The sequence below is a fragment of the Manis javanica genome, chromosome X (genome assembly GCF_040802235.1).
Source record: "Manis javanica isolate MJ-LG chromosome X, MJ_LKY, whole genome shotgun sequence".
Lineage (NCBI taxonomy): Eukaryota > Metazoa > Chordata > Mammalia > Pholidota > Manidae > Manis > Manis javanica.
In genome coordinates, this window is record NC_133174.1 from 90473304 (window position 1) to 90485221 (window position 11918).

The following is an 11918-nucleotide window of genomic DNA, read 5'->3' on the forward strand; positions in this document are numbered from 1 at the left end:
TGATAAAGAACATTTATGGAAAGCTCATAGGTAACATTGTACTCAATGGTTAAAGACTAAATGCTTTCCTACTAAGATCAAGAGAAAGATAAGAAGGTCCACTTTCACTATTTCTATTTAACATGATACTGGAATTCTAGCTAAAGAAATTAGGCAAAAAAGGGAAATAAAAGGCATCCAAATTGGAAATGATGAAGTTAAACTATATTCACTGCAGGCATGATCCTATTACAGAAAATTCCAAAGAATAAACACACACATAAAAAACTACTAAACCTAATAAAATAACAAGAAATAAATTTAACCAAGGAGATAGAAAGCATATTCATTGAAAATTGCAAAATATTGACAAAAGAAATTAATGGAGACCTAAATAAAAGGGAAATATTTATATCATGAAAACTTGGAATCTGTATTATTAGAAAACTTGATATTGTTAAGAGTCACTTCCACCCAAAACAATCTATAGATTCAGTGAAAACTGTATCAAAATTTCAATGGCCAGTTTAGCAGAATGGAAAAGGCTACCTTCAAATTCATATGTAATTGCCATGGGCCCAAGTAGCCAAAACAATATTGCAAAGGAATACAACTTTGGAGGAATTACACTTCCCAATTTCAAAACTTACTATAGAGATACAATAAAGAGTGTGGTACAGCTGTAAGGATAGGCATACATATCAATGGAATAATATTGAAAGTCCAGAAAAAGAAACATGCATCTCAGGTCAATTAATTTTCAGCAAGGATGTCAAGATCATTCAGTGAAGAAAGAATGGTCTTTTCAACAAATAGTGCTGAGACAACTGGATATGTACATACAAAAGAATGAAATTGGACATGTGTCTCACACCATATAAAAATAGACTCAAAATGGATCAATGACATAAATAACAGGGTTAAAACCATAATGACCTTAGAAAAAATTATGTGGATAAATCCTTATGACCATGGATTTTGTAATGGCTTCTTAGGTATCACATCAATGCCTTCTTAGATATGACACCACCAAAAGTTTAAAAAACAAGAAAAAATAGTTCCTCAAAAAATTAGAAATAAAAATACCATGCAACACAACTATTCTACTTCTGGGAATTTACCCAAAGATAGAAAAATCACTACTTTTGAAAAGATGCATGCATACCTCTGTTCACTGAAGCATTATTGACAATAGCCAAGATATGAAAGCAACCCAAATGCTCATCAATAGGTGAATGGATCCAGAATTTATAAGGGACTCTTACAAAACAACAAAAAGACAAATAACTCCATTTAAAAATGAATAGACTTTCCTTCAGAAAAGATATACAAATGAGCAATAAGTGCATGGGGAGATATGCAACATTATTAGCCTATAGTATAATGTAAATCCAAACCACACTGAAATACCACTTCAACCCTACAAGGATGGCTACTTTTTTAATTAAAACATATAAAAATCACAAATATTTGTGATTCAATGAGAAATTGGAACACATGTATTGTTGGTGGGAATATAAAATAGTTCAGCTAATATGGAAAACACTTTGGTGGTTCCTCAAAAATTAAACAAAATTACCATATCACCCAATAATTCCACTACCAACTATATACCCAAATAACTGAAAAAAGATACTCAAGCAAATGCTTGTACATGGATAATCATAGGAGCACAATGCAGAATAGGAAAATAATGGAAATTATCAATAAATGGATAAATGGATAAACAAATTGAGGTATATACATGCAATAGAATAATATTTTTTATAAGGAGCAATAAATGAACAATACACTATATAATGTGGGTGAACCTCAAAAACATTATGCTAATTGAAAGAAGCAAGATACAAAAGAGCACACATTGTATGACTTCATTTATATGAAGTACCCAGAATGAGAAAACTTATAAAAACAGATAGGTAGTTGCCATGGGCAAGAGAGGAGAATGGGAAGTAACTTTTAAATGGATATTAGGTTTTCTTTTTGGGTGATGAAAATTATTTGGAATTTGATATTTTAAGTGTTTGCATAACATTGTGAGTAAATTCCATTGAATTCTTCACTTAAAAGTAGTTAATTCAGTGTTATATGAATTTTTTTCTCAATAAAAAGGATACAGATATCCATATTTAGTCATTTATGATGGAATATCTCTGGGATAATATATAAGGGACTAAAATCAGCATTTGCTTCTCAGGATAAAATGATTGAGGGTCAGAGAAGGAAGGAAGGCATATGGATGCTATATGTCCTTTGTGCTGCTTGAGTTTTTTTTAAATCATATATTGTCTTTATAATAAAATATTAAAACAATAAGTGAAGATGGGAGATACTCTAAAAGTTATAGTAGAGAGGTGACTCAATGAAAAGATGGCAGAGTAGGATGGCAAGGTGAAATCATCCTCCCCTACACCCACTAAGGAAGAAACTACAACAAATAAAACTAACCCTGAAAATCACCTGAAGAGAGAAGAATAGACCATCCACATATGTTGAAGAAGAGAAGACCACACAGAGAAGGCTAAAGGTGCAAAGCCATGATCCATCAGGACACACGCCTTTAACCCATCCAAGCCCACAAGCAGGAGGGAGAAGAACAGAGTTGGGGGGGGTGGATAAACACTAACAAATCCTGTACATGTGGCCCTTGAATTCTGCTCTGGTAAGAGGAGTCCACAATGTACTGAGCTTTGACTGTTTCAGGGGGTGGACACCAGGAAGAGTTGGAGCACTATGGATGAGATTCTAAGAGTCCAGCTTGTGGAAGACAGGCATGCTCTGTCAGTCCCATAAAGATCCAACACAGAGGTGGCAGTTTGAAAGATTTACCAGAAACAGTAAGGGTGCCAGAAGGGCAGGAGTTGGAGGGAGCTCCCTCTGGAGTAGAAAAGGCAGGCAGATAATGCTTTCCCAGCCCTCCCTCAGCCCAGCTAGTCAGGCACATGTGGTAGCCAGCTCCAAAATGTTCCATTTTCCTAGCTGGAACCTCAGCCCCATGGTAGTTTTCCCCTGTGTACCTGCTCCAACCAGCCTGCTCAGCCCAGCAGTGGTCTGATAGTGTGGCCTGGAAGGCAGAAGGCAGACTATACTTTCCTTGTTTTCCCAGCCCTCAGCCCAACTGGTGAGGGGCTTGTTAATCATAACACTAAAGAAAACCACCAAATAACAAGAAAAGACTATAAGAGAGGAAGAAAGGAACAGAAAAGAGCTATAAAAACAACCAGAAGGAATTAAAGAGGATTAAAGATGGTGGCATGAGAGGTGAGACAGAGACTTCCTCCTAAAACTGCATATAATATGAAAATATAATTAACACAACTAATCCTGAAAGAGCAACAGGAAAGAGGGCTGTGCCAGACTGTATACACCTGGAGAAAAGAGCACACCTCACAGAACAGGGCAACGTACTAAAGCCATGGCCCAACAGGACCCAAGCCCTTCCCCCACCCAGCTCACCAGCAGAAGGAAGAGAAACAGAGCAGGGAGGAAATGGAGGCCTGGGACTGCTGAATACCTAACTCCAGAGATCTGCTCTGGGAGCACAAACCTACATTTCATGGTGCTTGCATGGTACTCTCATGATTAGGGGGTTGGAAAGCTAAGACAGACAGAATTCCTGGAGAGACTGAGATTCCAGCTGCATGTGGAAAGTAGGGAACCATAACCAGCTGCTCTGGAACAAAAGAAAGGTGGGCAGTCCGAGAGACTTCCTAACATCAAGAGGACTGCTAAAGGGGCAAGGATTACACAGAGCTTACTGCACAGGAGAAAGAAAAGGTAGACAAAATTGTCTGGGTGCACTCTGCCTAGCATGTTGGGAGCTTTCATGATCTTCAGGCGCTCCAGCTCCCTGGCTGGTTAGACAGCTCCACGGACCCTCTCCGTGAGACACATCCTACTGCATCTTTCTCCAAGCCAGCCCCACCTGGCTTGCAAACTGGCAAGCCCTACCCTGGTGTTAGGCCAGCCAGAAGAAATACATGTCTACAGCATCTACAAACCCAAAACATAGAGGCTTATACCTGTGTGCTCAGCCCACTGGCTCATGCAGTGGACACAGGCATAGCAGCTGGAAAGGAGGAAACAGCTCTTTCTTTCCCCGAGTCACCAATACCACTCCTCTGTGACCCCCGACATTGCTTCAAGGGCTAAGCAGCTCCAGAGAGTAGAGCTTCTGGGTACTAGAGGGCACCATATACAAATATTAAATGCCAAAGGAACCTGGTTCAAACTAAAATTATTAATAAAACTCCTGAGAAAGACTTAAATGGTACTGAACTCATGAATCTTTCTGAAAGGGAGTTCCAAATAAAAATCATTAACATGCTCATTGAGATACAGAAAGATATTCAAGAAATCAGGAATGAATTGTGGATGGAGAGCCAATTGTTGAAGAGTACAATGGAGGGTATTAAAAGCAGATTAGATATGGTGGAGGAGACGATAAATGAAGTAGAAACTAGAGAAGAGGAATACAAATAAGCCGAGGCACAGAGATGTAAAAGGATCTCTAAGAATGAAAGAATATTGAGAAAACTGTGTGACCAATCCAAATGGAACAATATTCACATTATAGGGTTACCAGAAGAAGAAGGGAGAGAGAAAGGGATAAAGTGTCTCTGAGGAGGTAATTACTGAAAACTTCCACAATCTGGGGAAGGACATAGTCTCTGAGGCCATGGAGATCTACAGATCTCCCAACACAAGGGACCCAAGGACGACAACAACAAGACATATAGTAATTAAAATGGCAAAGATCAAGGATAAGGACAGACTATAAAAAGCAGTCAGAGAGAGAAATAAGATCACATACAAAGGAAAACCCATCAGGCTATCATCAGACTTCTCAGCAGAAACCTTACAGGCCAGAAGGGAGTGGCATGATATATTTAATGCAATGAAGCAGAAGGGCCTTGAACCAAGAATACTGTATCCAGCACGATTATCATTTAAATATGATGGAGGGATTAAACAATTCCCAGAGAAGCAAAAGCTGAGAGAATTTACCTTCCACAAACCATCTCTACAGTGTATTTTGGAGGGACTGCCATAGATGGAAGTCTTCCTAAGGTTTAATAGCTTTCACCAGCAGTCATAAAACCGCAATAAAGGAAGTAGAACAGCTAATTACTAAGCAAATGAAAAATTATATTAACTATCCCCAAAGTCAACCAAGGGATAGACAAAGAGTATAGAATATGATACCTAATATAAAAAGAATGGAGGAGGAAGAAAAAGGAGGAGAAAAAAAAGAACCTTCAGATTGTATTTGTAATAGAATACTGAGTTAAGTTAGACTCTTAGGTAGTAGGAAGTTAACCTTGTACATTTTGTAACCACTAATTTAAAGGCTGCAATGGCAATAAGTACATACCTATCGGTAATCATCCTAAATGTAAATGGACTGAAAGCACCCATCAAAAGACATAGAGTCACGGAATGGATAAAAAACAAGATGCATCTATATGCTGCCTACAAGAGACTCACTTTAAACCCAAAGACATACACAGACTAAAAGTGAAGGTATGGAAAAAGATATTTCATGCAACTAATAGGGAGAAAACAGAAGGAGTTACAGTACTTGTATCAGAGAAAATAGACTTCAGAACAAAGAAAGTCACAAGAGACAAAGAAGGACATTACATATTGATAAGAGGGCCAATCCAACAAAAAGATATAAACATTATAAATATCTATGTACCCAAGACAGGAGAACCTACATATGCAAAACAAATACTCACAAAATTAAAAGGGGAAATAGAATGCAATGCATTCATTCTGGGAGACTTCAACACTCCACTAACTCTGAAGGGCAGATCATCCAGACAGAAAATAAGTAAGGAGACAGAGGCACTGAACAACACATTAGAACAGATGGACCTAACAGACATCTACAGAACTCTACACCCAAAAGCAGCAGGATACACATTCTTCTCAAGTGCACATGGAACATGTTCAAGAATAGATCATATACTAGGCCACAAAGAGCCTCAGTAAATTCAAAAAGATTGAAATTGTACCAACCATTTTCTCAGACCACAAAGGTATGAAACTAGAAATAAATTATGGAAAGAAAATGAAAAATTCCACAAACACATGGAGGCTTTACAACATGCTCCTAAATAACCAATGGATCAATGACCAAATAAAAACAGAGATCAAGCAATATATGGAGACAAATGACAACAATAATTTAACACTGCAAAATCTGTGGGACGCAATGAAGGCTGTGCTAAGAGGAAAGTGTATTGTAATACAGGCCTACCTCAGGAAAGAAGAACAATCCCATACAAGCAGTCTAAACTCACAATTAATGAAACTAGAAAAAGAACAAGAAATGAGGCCCCAAAGTCAGTAGAAGGAGAGACATAATAAAAATTACAACATAAATAAATAAAATCGAGAAGAATAAAACAATAGAAACAATCAATGAAAGCAAAAGCTGTTTCTTTGAGAAAATAAGCAAAATAGACAAACCACTGGCGAGACTTATCAAGAAAAAAAGAGTCTACTCATATAAACAGACTCAGAAATGAGAAAGGAAAAATCACTGCACAAACCACAGAAATACACAGAATTATTAGAGAATACTATGAAAAATTATATGCTAACAAACTGGATAACCTAGAAGAAATGGACAACTTTCTAGAAAAATACAACCTTCCAAGGTTGACCCAGAAAGAAACAGAAAATCTGAACAGACCAATTACCAGCAATGAAATTGACCTGGTAATCAAAAAACTACCTAAAAACAAAACCCCTGGACCAGATGGCTTCACCATTGAATTTCATTAAACATTTAGTGAAGACCTAATACCCATCCTCCTTAAAGTTTTCCAAAGAGTAGAAGAAGAGGGAATACTTCCAAACTCATTTTATGAAGCCAGCATCACTCTAATTCCAAAACCGGGCAAAGACACCACAAAAAAAGGAAATTACAGACCAATACCCCTGATGAACATACATGAAAGAATAATCAACAAAATATTAGCAAACTGAATTTCAAAATTCATCAAAAAGATCATCCATCATGATCAAGTAGGATTTATTCCAGGGATGTAAGGATGGTACAACATTCGAAAATCTACCAACATCATCCACCAAATCAACAAAAAGAGGGACAGAAACCACATCATCATCTCCATAGATGCTGAAAAAGCATTTGACAAAATTCAACATCTATTCATGATAAAAACTCTCAACTTAATGGGTATAGAGGGCAAGTACATCAACATAATAGAGACCATATATGACAAACCCACAGTCAAACTTACCCTTAACAGTGAGAAGCTGAAAGCTTTTCCTTTAAGATTGGAAACAAGACAAGAATGCCCACTCACCCCACTTCTATTCAACGTAGTACTGGAGGTCCTAGCCATGACAATCAGACAACACAAAGAAATAAAATGCATCCTGATTGGCAAGGAAAAAGTTAAACCGTGCCTATTTGCAGGGACATGATATTGTACATAAAACACCCTAAAGAATCCACTGCAAAACCACTAGATCCAATATCTGAATTCAGCAAAGTTGCAGGATACAAAATTAATACACAGATATCTGGCATTCCTATACAGTAACAATGAACAAGCAGAAAAAAAGAAATCAGGAAAACAATTCCATACACAGTAGCATTGAAAAGAATGAAATATCTAGGAATAAACCTAACTAAGGAAGTGAAAGATCTATTCTCTGAAAATACAAGACACTCATGAGAGAAATTAAACAAGATACCAATAAATGGAAACACATCCTGTGCTCATGGATAGGAACAATTAATATTGTCAAAATGACCATCCTGCCTAAGGCAATCTACAGATTCCATGCAATGCCTATCAAAATACCAACAGCATTCTTCAACGAACTGGAACAAATAGTTTTAAAATTCATATGAAATGACAAAAGACCCCATATACTCAAAGCAATCCTGAGAAGGAAAAATAAAACAGGGGGGATCCTTGTTTCCCAACTTCAAGCTCTACTACAAAGCCACAGTAATCAAGACAATTTGGTGCTAGCACAAGAACAGACCCATAGACCGGTAGATCAGAATAGAGAGTCTAGATATTAACCCACACATATATGGTCAATTAATACATGATAAAGGAGCCGTGGATACACAATGGGGAAAATAACAGCATCTTCAAATGCGGGTGTTGGCAAAACTGAACAGCTACACGTAAGAGAATGAAACTGGATCATTGCCTAATCCCATACACAAAAGTAAATTTGAAATGGATCAAAGACCTGAATGTAAGTTATGAAACCATAAAACTCCTAGAAAAACACATAGGCAAAAATTTCTTGGACACAGACATGAGCAACTTCTTCATGAACATATCTCCCCACCAAGAGAAACAAAAGCAAAAATGAGCAAAGGGGACTATATCAAGCTGAAAAGCTTGTGTACAGGAAAGATACCATCAGTAGAACAAAAATACATCATACAGTATGGGAGAATATAGTCATAAATGACATACCTGATAAAGGGTTGACATCTAAAATATATAAAGAGCTCATGCACTTCAACAAACAAAAAGCAAATAATCCAATTAAAAAATGGGCAGAGGAGTTGAACAGACACTTCTCCATAGAAGAAATTAAAATGGCCAACAGGCACATGAAAGATGCTCCACATCGCTAATCATCACAGAAATGCAAATTAAAACCACAATGAGATATCACCTTAGAGCAGTAAGGATGACCACCATCGAAAAGACAAACAACCAATGCTGACGAGGATGTGGAGAAAGGGGAACCCTCCTACACTGCTGGAGGGAATGTAAATTAGTTCAACCATTGTGGAAAGCAGTATGGAGGTTCCCCAAAAAGCTCAAAATAGACATACCATTTGAACCAGGAATTCCACTTCTAGGAATTTACCTAAGAAAGCAGCACTCCAGTTTGAAAAAGACAGATGCACCCCTATGTTTATCACTGCACTATTTACAATAGCCAAGATATGGAAGCAACCTAAATGTCCATCAGTAGATGAATGGATAAAGAAGATGTGGTACATATACACAATGGAATATTACTCAAATATAAGAAAAAAACAGATCCTACCATTTGCAACAACATGGATGGAGCTAGAGGGTATTACGCTCAATGAAATAAGCCAGGCAGAGAAAGACAAGTACCAAATGATTTCACTCATATGTGGAGTATAAGAACAAAGGAAAACTGAAGGAACAAAACAGCAGCAAAATCACAGAACCCAAGAATGGACTAACAGTTACCAAAGGGAAAGGGACTGGGGAGGACGGGTGGTAAGGGAGGGATAAGGGTAGGAAAAAAGAAAGGGGGCATTACGAGTAACATGTATAATGTGTAGGGGGGGGGCACGGGGAGGGCTGTGCAACACAGAGAAGACAAGTAGTGATTTTAGAACGTCTTACTATGTTGATGGATAGTGACTGTGAACGGGTATGTGGGGGGGACTTGGTGAAGGGGGGAACCTAGTAAACATAATGTCCTTTATGTAATTGTAGATTAATGATACCAAAATAAAATTAATGAAAAAAAAGGTGCTCCACATCGCTAATCATCAGAGAAATGCAAATTAAAACCACAATGAGATATCACCTTAGACCAGTAAGGATGGCCACCATCGAAAGGACAAACAACCAATGTTGGCGAGGATGTGGAGAAGGGGGAACCCTCCTACACTGCCGGAGGGAATGTAAATTAGTTCAACCATTGTGGAAAGCAGTATGGAGGTTCGTCAAAAACTAAAAATAGAAATACCATTTTACCCAGAAATTCCACTCCTAGGAATTTTCCTTAAGAATGCAGCAGCCCAGTTTGTAAAAGACATGTGCACCCCTATGTTTATTGCAGCACTATTTACAATACCCAAGAAATGGAAGCAACGTAAGTGTCCATCAGTAGATGAATGGATAAAGAAGAAGAGGTACATATACACAATGGAATATTATTCATACATAAGAAGAAAACAAATCCTACCATTTGCAACAACATGGATGGAGCTAGAGGGTATTATACTCAGTGAAATAAGCCAGGTGGGAAAAGGCAAGTATCAAATGATTTCACTCATATGTGGAGTATACAAACAAAGAAAAAAAACTGAAGGAGCAAAATAGCAGCAGACTCACAGAATCCAAGAATGTACTAACAGTTACCAAAGGGAAAGGGACTAGGGAGGGTGGGTGAGAAGGGACGGATAAGGGGGAAAAGGACCATTATGATTAGCAGACATAATGTGTGGGGGGCATGGGGAGGGCTGTACAACACAGAGAAGACAAGTAGTGATTCTATAGCATCTTACTACTCTGATGGACAGTGACTGTAATGGGGTATGTGGTTGGGACTTGATGATGGGAGGGGTCTAGTAACCATAATGTTGCTCATGTAACTGTAGATTAGTGATACCAAAAAAAAGAAGAAACCCAGTTAGTTCAAAAGTAAGTTTCTTAACCAGACCAAGATGCTGGTATCTCAGTAAGGAATCAGAGCAGTAAATTTCTTGTGCTAAGTTAATTTTAAACATTTAAGGACCAGTTAAGAAGTTTGCACAGCCAACCCTTTGTCACATTCCTGAAGAATCCTTAAAAGGGTGAACCCTAAACCTTTGAGGGTGTTTCTCTCTCTGAGGTTGCCTGCACTTTGTAAGTACATCTTTGACTTTTCCCAACCTTTTAGGGGTGCCTCTTTTCTGGGACATCCCACACTCCCCTTTCTCCAAGTGTACTCCTTTTTGCCTTAAATAAACTTTTCCCTGCTCCAAAAAAACCCAAAAAAAAACAAAAAAGCCATAAAAAGCAACCAGAAAACCACTAAAAAAATGGCATTAAGCACATATTTATCAATAATCACCTTAAATGGAAATGGACTAAATGTACCAATCAAAAGACAGAGTGAAAAATAGATTAAGAAACAAGATCCAGGTATATGCTGCCTGTAAGAGAGTCATGTAAGATCTAAACACGTACATAAACTGAAAATGAAGGGATAGAAAAAGATATTTCATGCAAATAAAAGGGAGAGGAAAGCAGGAATAGTACTTATATCAGATAAAATAGACTTTAAAACAAAGAATGTAAGAAAAGAAAAAGGGCATTGCAAATGGTAAAAGAGGACATAACAATTTTAATATCTATACACCAAACTTAAAACACCTAAATATCTAACACAAATATTAACAGACCTAAAGAGAGAAATAGACAACAACACCATCATACTAGGGGATTTTTAATATTCCCCATCACCACTTACATCAATGTACAGATCATCCAGACAACAAATAAATAAGGAAGCACAGGTGCTGAACACATTTGGCCAGATGTACTTAACTGATACATACAGAACACTCCATCCATAACAGCAGAACACATATTTTCTCAAGCACACATGGGATGTTCTCCAGAATAGATCACATGTTAGAACACAAAAATAGTGTCAATAAGTTAAAAAGGATTGAAATTACATCAAGCATCTTTTCAGGCCACACTGGTATGAAACTAGTAATCAATTACATGGAGAAAAAAAAAACAGGGACATATGAGAGCTAAATTTGCTTTTAAATAAGCAATGGATCAATGAAAAAATCAAAGAAGAAAACAAATAATACATAGAGATAAATAAAAAGAGAAACACAACAGTTCAAAATATGTAGTATGCAGCAAAAGCATTTCAATGAGGTAAGTACATAGCAATACAGTCCTACCTCAAGAAACAAGAACAATACCAAATAAACAACTTAAACTCACAACTAAAGGAACTAGAAAAAGAACAAATGAAACTCCAAGTTAGTAGAAAGAAAGACATAATAAAGATCAGAACAGAAATAAATAACATAGAGAATAAGAAAACAATAGAAAATACAAATGAAACCAAGACCTGGTCTTTCAAGAAAATAAACAAAATAGATAAACCCCTAGCCATACTTACAAAGAAAAAAAGAGAGCACAAATAAACAA